The 15,060-nt window shown below is 36.9% G+C and overlaps 1 pseudogene; it reads right to left on the reverse strand.

The window, feature by feature from the left end:
• LOC139709223 (uncharacterized) overlaps positions 1-15,060 on the reverse strand; it is a 43,108-nt pseudogene that overhangs the window by 12,034 nt on the left and 16,014 nt on the right.

Here is a 15,060-nt window from a genome sequence, read left to right on the forward strand (position 1 = left end):
ATGAAGAAGAATTTTAAACTCTATCCTCTTGGATACTGGTAGCCAGTGAAGATTTTTAAGAACTGGGGTAATGCTACTTATCTTCTGGCAGAACCTCTGCGTTTCACAAATTAATAAATCAATTATTTAGCCTTCATGAACTTCGAATTTTGAATAGTCTGCCATATTTATCAGGTAAAGCCCGTCTTTAGATATCCTAACGAGATATACTATCCACAAATGATACTATTCAAGGCTCACTTCACGAGTGTGTATGTGTGTGTGTGTGTGTGTGTGTGTGTGTGTGTGTGTGTGTGTGTGTGTGTGTGTGTGCTTCTTCTGAACAGTCATACACGAGTCATACTGCCCATGAGTTCGACAATAGGCAAATAAAGCCCATGAGTTCGACACTAGGTAAAAACAGCCACGAGTTCGACAGATGATGTGTCGGTTTCGTGGGCCTTGTTTGCTTTGTAGTGTCAAATTCATGGGCTGTATGACTCGTGGGCGTCGGTCTCGTGACGAGCACCCGCAATCATCCATCGTAATTAGGTCATAATACCATTCTTAATTCGTTTTTATATTGGTTAGCTATACTGTCACATAACAAGTATCAAATAGTATACTCAGTACTTGTTATGTCACTTAATTGTACGTGAATCGCATTAAGATAAATATATGACTGACGTTTTAAAAGACGACCAAGTGTAAAAACCGCTCCATTTTCTTTTTTTTTTTTTGATGTACATGCATATTCAATAACCTTACATTAAAGAAAAGCCCATTGTTACATACATTGATCATCACATGAGTTAATTGAGTATTGTTATTTCTCTATTTATTTATTTTTTTTGTCTTTTCACTTTTTTCCTTTTTTTGTCTTTTCACTTTTGTCCTTTTTTTCCGGAGGGTGATTTCCTGGTCGCCAGTTGATGATGTCTTCGACTGTTTATGTACTGCGCAGAATAAGAAAACATTTCGTAAATGGTTACTCTGTGTCAGCACCTATCAAAATGATGAAACAATGCTGGCATACGTGAAGTTCTTTTGCCAATCAATTACTAGTATGGTTCACAGTCGATAATACGCAAAAATAATGAATCTTCGTCAAGCTCTACCAGGGTAATATGCTGCCTTAATGCGAACTCATATTGGTGAAACATTTCCATGTTCATCGATGGTATGTTTAGTCGTCCATTTTTACGAAATACAAAGGAGAGATAACCTTTTTTACCATAACAAATAACAGCATGAAATTACGATTGACGAGATGTTATGCGCTTGATAGTTGGGAAAGCACTTCGGCTGAAAAGGCTTTGATCCCAAGAAAAGTAGATATCTCAATATCAACACAGATAACTTTTCTTCAGGGCGTAAATTTTGGGAAGATTTCTGGAATGTTGCCGCGAGGGAGACTACAAGGAAGGCTCTGGAGTCGCTTATGGACTTGGCTCATAATCGATTACCAGTTACTGCAGCTGCACAGTTCGAAGTACGAGTAATCAGTTTAAAAATGCAGAGCAAAGGTCGTATTACACTGATATGTTTACACAAATGCACGTCCTGGCCAAATACACACACACACAAGCTAAACAGCATATTCGTAGATACATACAGGGCATACAATACTAGTATTTGCATAATAATGCATAATGCATGAGGCATGAGGCATTGCCAAATCAATTGCCAACGATAGGGCGGGGATTCCCCAATTGTCACATTGGACAATCGAAGGGTTCATGTGTTTTGAGCTTTGCATGAGAGATGGAACAAACGTTTTGTGTCATCTTCGACAAGCTTTCATAAATGTAATTAGCATATTACTGATATTAAGATTTCTATGATGCACAAAAGCATTCCACAGGCGCACTTGTGCATTTGATGATCGGGGCTGTTCATATTGTTGAAATATCTCCATGTTCATCGATGGTATGTGTAATCGTCCATTTTTACGAAATTTAAAGGGAAGATCGTCACGAAATAGTAGCCTTTTTACCATCCCAAACAATAGGATGAAATAACGATCGGCGAGATATTATGGACTTGACAGTTGGGAAAGCACGTTGGCTGGAAAGGCTTTGATCCCAAAAAAGTAGAAATATCAGTATCAACACAGATAACTTTTCTTCAGGGTGTATATTTTGGGAAGATTTCTGGAATGTTTCCGCGAGGAAGACTACAAGGAAGGCTCTGGAGTCGCTTATGGACTTGGCTCGTGATCGATTACAAGTGACTGCAGCTGCACAGTTCATAGCAATCAGTTTGAAAATGCAGAGCAAGGATCGTATTACACTGATATGTTTACACAAATGCATGTCCTGGCCAAACACACACACACAAACTAAACACTATATTCGTAGATACATAGGGTGCATGCTATATTTGCATAATAATGCATAATGCATGAGGCATTCAGCATTGCCAAATCGATTGCCAACAACAGGACGGGGATTCACACTTGCCACATGGACACTCGAAGAATTCATGTGTTTTGAGTTTTGCATGAAAGAAGGTACAAACGTTTTATATCATCTTCAACCAGCTTTCATAAAGGATTAGCATATTACTGAGACTGGGAACATTTCCTGAAAACATACATCACTGATCCATCATGCCATTCAACTCTCTTCTAGCGCATTATTCGAACAATAAGTGTTCTTGACTCGGCTGTTGCTCTAAGTTAATATACAAAAAGTGTTAAAGGTCAATGTGCGGATTGAGTGAATGCAGTAATATTTATTCAGTGAAAAAAACACACACTTCATTGATTTTCTAGGACAATCCGTTCAAAAATTATGAATTTTAAAGCTTCTCTGCTGCCATCGCTGGATGAGAAGACTACAACAGTTTGTGACGTCACTGCAGGACAACAATATAAAGAAAATACAAAGACAATTCCACAACATTTCACTTTTTATGAAAAGTAAACATTTCCTCGACTTGTTACTGACGCATGTTGGGGGTAATACTGTACCCCGTGCTTACTGAAAATTGTAGTCAAGTGCTCTTTCTTTTTGCTGGAAATATGAAGATATATATGAATTCTGTTCTCTTTATATTCTTGTCCCGCAGTGACTAACTGACAAAAGTGTGCACCACATCATTGAATTTCAATTCCAAAACTGCACAAACTCCCTCTTGAGGAAGGACGACCCCCCTCACTTTCCCTCGCTTGCGTCTTCTCCCCCAAATACAGACCATATTCTTGCCCCCTCCCACCCCCCCCCCAAAAAAATAAAAACGGGGAAAAAAAAACTGCATATGGCCAATGTCTATATAAGGTGGCCTTTTCAAGGAATGCGTTCTGCTCACTGATTTTTCGTTTGTAACATTGTCTTTACCTTGAATTTGCCTCATCATTTGTGAATGTGGAGTTGGGAAGCAAAGATCGAAAGAAAAGATGATGCAGTGAAACTTTGCTTTATTTTAAGAGTTTTATATTTTGAAATACATATAAACATATACATACGCACATATATATATATATATATATATATATATATATATATATAAAACGAGGGTAGTTTTCTAGCCACCTTAACGTTTTTTACGAGTATATTGCACACAAAAAAGAACACGTTCCCTTATGATTACTTTGTTTATTATAGCTCTCAGAAATTTGATAAAATTATGACGTACGGGGAATTCCCGTACCAGTTAATCTTTTTTTTTTAATGCGGTGATTTCCAGTATTTATTTATTTATTTATTCATTTTTTTAACGGCGTGAATCGATGACAAGACAGTCGACGGCTTATTCCAGCTTCATGCATACATAAACTATGTTCGCATAAATGATACATAATGCATGAGGCTTTCAGAGTTGCTGGTAAAGGTTTCTAATAATATAGCACGGGAATTCCCACGGGTTATTAGGACAGTCATAGGGCACGTGTGTTCTCAGTTTTGTAAAGCACACACACGTGCAGTATACCCCTACATAAAGCGGTATATCGGCTTGCAATGGGCTGACATTGAAGAATGCTTTATGAACAGTATGTGTGTTTGTATATATGTATGTATGTATGTATGTATGTATATGTCTATATTGAATATGTTCATTATGTAACGTTGACGTTCTATGCCATGTCTGCAGACGTTGTATAATATCCAAGTAAAAGATTATTGTATTTCTTGGATGTAGTTACATACACACGCAGAAGCATGGATGAAATACACTATTCAAAAGAACTCCTCGAATAACCTGCTCTTCATAAACAAGTACAGTTTAAAAAGATGTCATAATATTACGATATCAGACGTGTGTATCATTGATCAATTCCATGGTCACGGTTTAACGCCCGATGATATTGTACTTTTGATGGGTTTGTGAATATTTACTTGCTATGCTACATCCTGATGAATATATTGTATAACAACGAATAATGCAATCAATAATACATTGTATAATCCCCTTGTGTGAAAGAAAAGATCAAATAATTCCGAGACTTCTTTGCATTTTAAGATCAATTACGTCACAAATATTTCACAGTTTAGCGAAAATTCTTCTCGAATTTCTCTCATGATAAATGATGATAGTAATAATGATAATAATAATAATAATAATAATAACGATAATAATCATAATAATAACGATAATAATAATTATTATAATGATAATGATGATGATAATAATAATAGTAATGATAATAATAATGGTGATGATAATAATGATAATAATAATGATATTGATATCAATGATAATAATAGTAATTATAAATATACAGACTATCAGTTAAGTTGAGAAGAGTGAAACCAGGGAAATAAAAAGAGAATGTCCTGTGTTGTGTGTGCCTGCGTGTGTGTTATAAGAAGAGATATCACGCCCGAAAGTACTTCATTGGTATGTAACAAAAAAAAAGGGATGGATAAAGGGAACCTACCGATTTTACGATGATGATCCAATCCGATCGTCTGCTCTCCCTGATGAGAATGTCCCCGCGCCTGGTATCAGGAGGAGGGAAGGGAGGACCGTTACCGTCGCCATGACAACTACCATCAAAGATTGCATCGGTTCCATACATATCATGATTCCAAATTAATATCCCTTCGTTCCCAGAACTGGGAGATAACCATTGTAAACGTTTCCCAACATATTAACCTTTGAAGTTATTGCCACAGTTGTTTTCTCTGGAATAAATTCAGATATAGCACTGCATCCGCAAGACATGATTGTGTAATACCTCAAACGTGACGCCTTTTATCATGATATAATTAAAAAGTACACACAGTGGAATGAGTATAAATGATTAAGTACAAGTATATAAATGAATTCAAATGTATGTATGAGTGGATGCATTATTATTGTGGACAAATTGATGTATTATAACGAGGTCGGAAAGTGCTCATAACATTCGCAATGCCTAGAAAAAGTCGAGGTCAGATCATTTCGTGCAAGTCTTACTTGAAGTAGGAGAAGACGCATTTCTTGGGATGTTCCGCCAGTCTGTGCAGAGGCCAACCATCGAGAAAGCGCAGATTCCTTTAATTGAGAATATTCATATCATATCCTTCATTAATGAAATCCTGTACACTAATTGATCAATTAAACGTCATGAGTGACCAAACATTATAGCACTGCTCTGTTGAAGACAAGAAGACCGTGATGGTACTATACATTCATGGCGAAATGTACCATAATAATATACCATGAATATGACGTCATATTTATGGTTAAGTCAGAGATAGCGTGTGTAAATTGATATTGGTATCCGCCCCTTACTCTCTAAAAAAAAATCGAGTGAAAATATTCACTCTTAGAGGAGTGAATACAAAAAAGAGTGAATTTAGAGTGAAATTGGAGTGAATTTTGGGTGAAAATGTTCATTTTCACTCGTTTTGGAGTGACCTCAGGGATCACTCGAAGATTTTAAGCTCGTGCGAAATCTCGTACCATTGCACTCGTGACCATTTACTATTTGTATACTATTTCACAAGTGGTTTCTTGGTATCTCGCAAAAAGTGATAAGTCCAATCCTCATCTCCACCAATACTATACTAGCCCTTTAAACCACTATTATCACGTCCAGTGCTTTCGAGCAATACACTGCATGAACAAAATACAATGCTAGATGATCTTTTTTTAAGTGAAAACGTCTTGTAATCTTGATTTCAAAGATATAGTTGAGATATAAAACAAATATATCACTAACTATTTTGAGTCTTCGATAAAATTATGGCTCCTTCGGTAACAGATATGGCACTATTTTTTTTTCAGGGCTGCCCCCTTATTGTTATGGCCGTCACCTTAGAATCCATTTTTTCTACTATAGGTTCTCAGTATATGGTATTGTCTATGAATTATACTAGATATCTTACATGAAAATTTGAACAAATTGAATTTCATTTTGTTCTTATTCTTTTTAGAAAAGGTTTGTAAAAAACATGAGAAAGAAGTGCATAGAGAATGAGAGTAATTGTATATGATCTCTCTGTTTTGGTGCTAGGGCTTAGAAAGAATAACATTGCAAACAACATTGTAGAAAATGTGAACGTAGCAACACTTCAGAGTCTCGTACGTGGTTTATTTTGCTAGCCGTTGTTTTTTTCTTTCTAAAAGGCAATTTCTTATGATTGTAAAAAGACACGATTCACAGATGTTAATTAGTGAGGCAGAAAAGTATATTTGGTTCCACACAAAGTGGGCAATACTTCAAGCATGGACCTACAGTACGTCCATGTTTCAAGCAATATCGATCACCCACCTGACAAATGCGTTGTCGTTTTGCTGAGGATTGAGTAGCGTCGACAAACCACCCGCCATGAAAATCCGAGTGTAGTCCTGAAGACGAAGATGGAATACATAACATTCAGATGTGATACGAACGGCAACAGGAGAAGGGCAACAACAACAATAGCAAAAAAAAGAACACAACTTTCATGATTATATAGGGGCCTATAGGACAGAACTATGTGTGTATGTGTGTGTGTGTGTTTGTGCGTGTGTGTGCGTTAAATAGTCTCAAAATTATATAAATAATTTCTTATTTTGTACAGAAAGAACAGCTTCGATTGCGTATTCATAATGGAAATGAAATAAACACCATTGAAAATTATGTATGTTGGTGTGTAAGAGTGAGAGTTTTTCTGTGAGTGTCTGTCTCTTTGTATGTCTGTGCTTGTGTGCGTGTGTGATGTGATAGGTCTGTCCTGTGAGAATAGGAGAAGGTTATTGCGAGAGACAAAATGACCAGACGAACCATTTTACTCGGTTTCCTTGGAGATACTTGATTGATTTTTTTTTTTTTGGGGGGGGGGAGAACGTGCTATATGACAACTATATACAACAAGAGCTTGACGACCAAAATGCCTTTTTATCTGCTACCAAATCACTGAGCTCTGTTGGAGAATAGCAAGCTAAATGGTGATGGTAGTGAATCTTATTTTGTTATCATTATACCCCACTTCCCCATTCATTGATCAATATGATTATCAAGAAATGGACAGAAAATAAGTGAATGAAAATAATGACAGCTAGATCCTTTTCTCACGTTTCCGGTGATGGTAATCATTTCAACTCGTTCTCGTGCGATTACTGTGGCTTGTCGTTTAGCTCGATTCACAAGTCCCAATTCCTGTTTGGCAAAACAAACAAACAAACAAGCAAGACAAATCAATACAAAAATTGGGGAAAAGAATGTGGAGACCAAGAATGAGAACACACAGGGAGAAGGACTAGGGAGGATGAATAAAAAGAACTTGGGAAACGGACATGAAGGACATCGAGCAGGAGATATGGAAAAAGAAAAACGACAATTTTAGTCTTGCACTAATCGTTTATAAATTTTCATACTGGCTTTTTGTTACATTAACCAAGAGGTATCAGATCACATAAGTTGTCCTATATACGTTACATACTTCGCTTACACGAACCTTCAAAAAGCATCAAGTTTCAGTGCACTGCAATCTAATAGTGAGACGATCAGGATACCGTATACAGCTGCTTGTTTTATTGACCAAACAATTTCCTCAAATAAAATGTGGTACCCATGTTCATTGCCATTATAATACAAAGATTGTGAAGAGTAATTCCATTTAGATTTATATGATTTTACTCAAAATTTTCTCTTTCTCCATATGTTCTCTTTGTCCAATTTTTCCATATTGTCTTCTCCATAGCAGGAACATTTCCCCTGCACATTCCTTAATTAATTCAAGGTATCCTTTTCTTAACCTACCCCAAAGGTATCCCCTCTCTTGAGGTAGACCACAGTCCTGTTTTCATGAGTTCCTTCGTCCATGACGCTCACCACCACTGCAAGATGAGAGAAGAAAAAAAAATACACAAACCAGTCGCTATGGTAACGCTTTTGGTTTCCCATCGGATTCAGATATTGTGTCATCGAGTGCCCTTAATGTTTCGTTAGTTTTAAGCATTCGTGTTTCTGAATGAAACGAGTTCAACTCATCAGATTAAAATTATAAATCTTGATATTCCACAAGGTCATTGTGTATTGTATTTTACATAAGTATATATTATGTTGTATCTGTTTGGTTTTATTTGCGTATATTCTACGAACTACGATTTTGCGAGAAGGAAACAGTTAAGTGCTCATGAGAAAGCTACCGCTGATGAGATAAGATAACGTGTTTTTCCTCAAGAGGACATAACCGTTGCTGCCTGTCGTGCAACACGTGGGCCAGCTAAGGCAATGACAAAGTGCGTCAAAATGAGTACTGGGCTTTTCAAAACGTCATGAGTGACCAAACATTATAGCACTGCTCTGTTGAAGACAAGAAGACCGTGATGGTACTATACATTCATGGCGAAATGTACCATAATAATATACCATGAATATGACGTCATATTTATGGTTAAGTCAGAGATAGCGTGTGTAAATTGATATTGGTATCCGCCCCTTACTCTCTAAAAAAAATCGAGTGAAAATATTCACTGGCTCCTCGGAGGCATCTTCATGTCATCATTTCTCTTTGGAGACTCTTAAAATAAGTTTATTTTCAACGCAAGTATGATATTCTGCACTTATTAAGACAAAAGCGCTATTTTGTCGAACGCAATACAGTATTCTAACGCGCTGCCATGGGATGAGGTGTAGGATTATGAATGATCATAGATGTGTCTTGTTATTCATAAAATATGCTAGGATGCGACGATTTGATCGACGTAGGAGAAGTCCTATTTTGGATCCTTAAAGACCATGTACTGTGCCTAACACAGGTTCTTTACACTGTCTGCTACAACTTACTGGCCTTGGTCCACATCCTTTGTAACTTATACGGTTTCAGGCTTACTTGACATACAAACTTCTTGACTGTACCAAAATTTACATTTGTAAGAAAAGGTGCTCTTTCTATTAATAGACATAAAGATGATTGCTTCTTTCGTCTGTTCGCTTGACGGACTTCGTGACCCCGTTTTAATCTTTCAAGGTTTGTTCTCCGCCCGTTGAAGCGCCTTGTGGTGCATGGTAGTAGTAAGAAAACTGCTACAACGACCTAAGTCTCGGGGTCCTCGTAGAAGCCAGACAAATGCACAAATCAAAAGAGTCGTCTCATAGATCCTTTTTAGATGGGTTTTAGAGCCCCAGGTCTTAATAAGTGGTTACAGGATTGGCGATGCAGAGCCAATGCGGTGTCGTAATTGTTAATCTCATCTCCACAAAGTAGCAAAACAAGTATCAAAATCGTGTATGCATGCGTGTCATATTTTACGTCCGCGTTTGTCGCGATGCACGTGTTAAAGTTTCTTATTATGTTTTTATCAGTATGTAATATTGGCCATTACCATAAACCCAAATTAGAACAGCGGATGGTGTTATCCACTCAAAAAAAAAAAAACTATAGAAAGTGAAAACAAAGCCACGTAAAGGCATTGTCAATTCGTGAATGGGAACTTGAAGCAACTTTCAAGCATATGAAACTTTGAAAATAGATCGTTTCCGTGTGGCCAATTTTTCTTCTCCTTTATCATATATCATATTTAAAAGAATCACTCATTAAATACTTCAACCATCATCTTCGTAAAAAAAAAAAATACTGACAACCTAAATATCCTATCTTGGAGGAGGAAAGGGCAACAAACTGAAGTGCAATTATCGTAATATTGATGGCAATTTGATTTTTAACATTATACTGGGAGTACAGTAATGATAAGCAAATCAAGCATGTAAAATATCATTGAAGTGAAAAACCAAGACTGTGCTATATAGTGTGGGTAATTGAGCAGTGATTCATCATATGTCTTCACTGACGCAAAGCAATCGCAGACGTGTATAATCCGTTTTAACTTTCAAATTTTGACGTGGATGAGTCATTTTAGTGGATATAGCCATATAGAAAATGAAGTCATTTCAAATAACTATGTTGTATGGTGTCCATGAGGATCTCCTTCACATGTGTGTGTGTGTGTGTGTGTGTGTATGTGTGTGCGCGCTTTTTTTTTGGGGGGGGGGATTTGGGTAAAGCAAAGAAAAGGCACAAGCAGGAGGGGGCCCTATTGCATAGTGGATAAGACTCTAACCCGACTCTCAATCGGAGGACCCGAATTCGAATCCAGTCCAGTGCTACGTCCTTGGACAAGATGTTTTTAACCCATCCATCTTCCTCTCGAGCCAGGTGTGTAAATGGGTTCCCGGCAACTCTATGATAGGGTTATGAAAACGGAATAGCAGGGCCCTCTGGTAGAGCAGTGACAACAATGAAGAGGCTACGATGGATAAACGAGACCATGAATAATCATTCATAAATTAGAATCATAGGACGACGCACAAGATAGTCATCGGGGCTCTCACCTGACCCAGACAAGATGAAGTAGAAGTTCTCGGCCCAGTGACCCTGGCGTAGAATGATCCGCTGTGCCTGGTAGGACACGTACCAGCCGACCCCGACGATCTCTTGCTGCATGGCCAGTGGGTACTCGCAGAATGTCGGGAAATTGCGCATCGAGATCAAGACCTTGAGGAATGGTTGCAATATAAGTTACAAGTGATGATGCTTTCATCATAGAATTTATCTAAATCACGGTGATAAAGATAATGATGATGATAACATTGAATAAAACATCATAACAGTTAAGCATTCATGGTAACATTTATATTCACATAATCCATATTTACAGTTATATCAATTTACATTCACAATACATTCACATTTACATTTACGTTTAGACGAACATTCGGTCAGCGCCGGCCCATGTCGACTTGGCAACTTTTTGTCTAATTTATTATAGTTTCTTGTTGTACTTACATGGTACTTATCCTTTTCTTTCCTATTCTTTGGATGCGTTGAGAGGATCCGACGAGAATCGGCGGAAATTCCCGACTATCGATGTAAAGAAAAACAACAAGAACATAATTATTATGTGCATCATCATAACGAAATTCAAAAATGTAAAAGGCGGAGACTAACAGGAGTCAGAGGAACAACTGGGTGATACAGTATCCATCAAATTGGAAGAAAACTAGAAATTCATTAATGAAATGTGATACTATAAATAAATGTCTAACTCCATGTTGTGAAATTTGGGGGAATGTCTTATTTCCATAGTGACTTTTTACGTCATTACAAAGATCAGAAGAGGCATCTCATTACATTTTGATTGTGCGTCGTGTAATCTTTTCCTTTATATTTATTTATCATATGAAGTGTTTGTATCTTTCGTTTAACACTGTATTTGAATGATCCATTATTCACAGTATCGATCCATCAAGATCATCCAGCTAGCGAAGTTAATACTTCATGCTTCTGTTGCTGAATGTATACCGTGATTTTCTCATATCAAACTTTAGTTGTCATTTGCTGCAGCAATTTGTTTGTTTGTTTGTTTTGCTTTTGAGTTTGTTTGTTGTTGTTGTTGTTTTCGTCGTTCTTTGTAATGCTGCGCATCTTGAAATCATGGTCATGTAGGACAATGCATATGAATGTTTGGGTATTTGAAGTGATGCAATTTACACATTACATAACTGTCTTGCAAAATCATCATACTTCTTCTTTTTTTTTTTTGGCATTACACTATTTTTGGCACTATTTCTTGTATACATGACGACATGCCAATCTCACCTCCTTATTGGCTCGAAACTTTCTGACGTCAAAAAGGAGTTCCTGCTCGGGTTCGTCGAGTAAGCCATGGATGCCACGGAACGCAGAACTCTCGTTGTTAGCACTGATGGTTGAACAAAAAAGAGAAAAAAATGTATTATCCGTGTGGGCTTTTTAAAACGCTACAAATAATCTTATATCCAATAGAGAAGAAAACGATCGTTCTTTTCGGAGGTCTTTTTATCATTCTTGGGCTCATTATACTTGTAACTGTCACTGAGAAAGGTTGCAAACATTGAAAGTATTGACACGGAATTCAAATATTAATCTTAGACAAGACAATAATTAGTTACTGCAGTGTCATTCGATGAGACTAAACTGAGGGGACAAATTATGCTAGAAAAGGAAAGCAACATGATTTGTCTGATCTGAGGAACATATTATTGTCCTATGCAGATTTAAGTGATTATACAACGAACTCAAATGTATGTGTTGAACGAACCATTATAAACGTGTTTTTGCTTCCTGAGTCTTTGGATGAATACATCATTACAATAAAAAATGTATTTATATTAAACAAGATTTGTAATTGGTCGAATTGGTACCATTATTGATTTTGCTAAAATCGCGAAACTTCATATCATGAAGTTCACGGTCAAGAACCATATGAGAACTTTGCTTCAATCTTGTACAGGCAATCCCCACATCATATTAAAACAATGTTAAATACATTTTCTTTACTAAAATGTTATATGGTACCTGCTCTTTTGAGCACTATTCTAGCCAACATACACTCAAAATGAATAATAAAGAGTCCTCTTGCAAAACTATTTCACATCGGCCTTAGGCTTCGGAAAAAAACACACAAACAAATAAAACAAACAAACAAACAAACATTAAAAAAACAACCCTGTACTTGTTTATGGGCTAAATATGCATATGCCGTGTACACTGTAACTGTTATAATCAAGTACTCTGCATTCAGTATCACTTACCATTATGTAATATTCCTTCTCTGTGCATCTAAGTTGCACACATGAACCACTCTCATATATCATGAACTTACGATAAACCTCTCACGTACCTGAGAAAATGTTGTTGGCAAAGCCGGTAGAAGGAGGTGATCAATTTGCAGTATATTCTGAATTTCCGCAGAAGTTTCTCCTGCAAGTTAAAGAAAAAATACAACACTTATTAAAGAACAAAGAAACAAAGGCTTTCAGCATTGATGTTGACGTACTGCATTGTTAAAGCGATATTATATTGCGTGTTTGTGGGTTAATGTATTTGTGTAGGCCACATTACTCTAATACGGAAAGACGAATGATCATCGCAGCCACTCTGCTCAAATACAGTCTGGTAGATTACCATGTCAGGAGTAGTAAAACCATACTGATAGAACGTTACAATGTAACTCAATACGAATGTGATTCTGAGAATATTACAAATGTTATTGTGAATATCATTTTTTTTTCTTGCACTCGTTATAAGGTACACACAAACATAATCGTTTTGACATCCAAAGCGGGAGACTTCTTGACTTAAATTGATGGAGTGAACAAATATATATATACAGAATTCAAATTTGGCAAATTGTATCATGAGCAGCAAATAATGTGCCTTGTAAGAAATCATTTTGCGTCCAACAACACATATTTGTTCATACTAAATTTCTTGTTTGAGAGAAAAAAAAAATAAGCTCGACAGATTTTCTTTAAAAATTACCCAACTATGATTTTGGAGATGAGTTACTATTTTGACATGCAATAAAGATGTTGATAAATCACATTACAAAAAAGCTACCAATAATTTCGAAAAATGATGAAAAATTCCTAGAACAGAATGGAGTTAAACAGGAGAGGTGAGAGGTGGAGAAGAAGTCAAAGAGATAGTATAGTTTTGGTTGAGACCTAACTTCAGGTTTCTAACAGTTTTGGGTGAGATAATGAGAAACCTCCTATGAAATATGAAAGATCATGTAATTCCAAGAGGCATTCAACGTTTATTTGATGACAATTGCATGGTTTTAAAATGGCTGAGATACCCAAAATAGGGTAATCGTAATAAAAGGTGGGACCCAGCTTATACTACGATCGCTTTATTACCCACGCCGATGAAAATCGGCAGGGGGTTATGTAAAGGGTTCCGTATGTTTGTTTGTTTGTTTGTTTGTTTGTTTGTTTGTTTGTTTTTTTGTTTGTTTGTTTGTTTGTTTGTTTGTTTGTTTGTTTGTATGTTTGTTTGTTTGTTTGTTTGTTTGTTTGTTTGTTTGTGTACAAGATAACAAGAGAACGGGTAAACGGATTTGCACGAAATGTTCAGGGAATGTTTGGATAATGACAGGAAAGAATCGATTAGATTTTGGTGATAATCGGTTGACCCTTGCAAATTCTGTGTGACCTTGAAGTTTTGACCCCATGGTATAGTGACCATTCCGAAAATTTCCCGTTTCTCACTTTGCGATTTTCCGCTACCATACGAACACATAAACTCCCCAACGATCCGACTTCGCTGCTCAAATGTTCGTAAGAATTCCGAAATTTACGTTTAGGCCTATTTGAGGGACTATGTCCTTCTAGATTTATGAAAGTTCGTTCTCCGTCATCACAAACTGGCCCGTATTTTGATGATTTTTCAAATTAACATTGATTGTTTTTTTCGTTGGAGGAGCATTTTGCTCGGTCGCAGTCACACTGCACGATATGCGTGCTCAATGTCAATGCGTGTGCAAGGCCGCTGAAAATGCATCGCGCTCTACACTGTTGGTGCAAAATTGCACCGGGGACGTTGCGGCGCTCGTTGGTGGCCGAATACTGGTGCAGTAGACATTTGCATTCAACCCTTGCATTGAATAATTCCCGTAGACACTAATCATAGGGGTAATTGCCTAGGGGGTACGTAAATTTTGTTTTTCTTTTTTGCTTTTGTGGATACCATCAAAGATCGTACACTCATACGACCTTTGATATTTGATGATTTTTCAAATTAACATTGATTGTTTTTTTCGTTGGAGGAGCATTTTGCTCGGTCGCAGTCACACTGCACGATATGCGTGCTCAATGTCAATGCGTGTGCAAGGCCGCTG

Source organism: Diadema antillarum, unplaced genomic scaffold, assembly GCF_040938485.1.
Source record: "Diadema antillarum isolate AM-2024a unplaced genomic scaffold, OU_Dant_1.0 seq00001416_RagTag, whole genome shotgun sequence".
Taxonomy (NCBI): Eukaryota; Metazoa; Echinodermata; class Echinoidea; order Diadematoida; family Diadematidae; genus Diadema; species Diadema antillarum.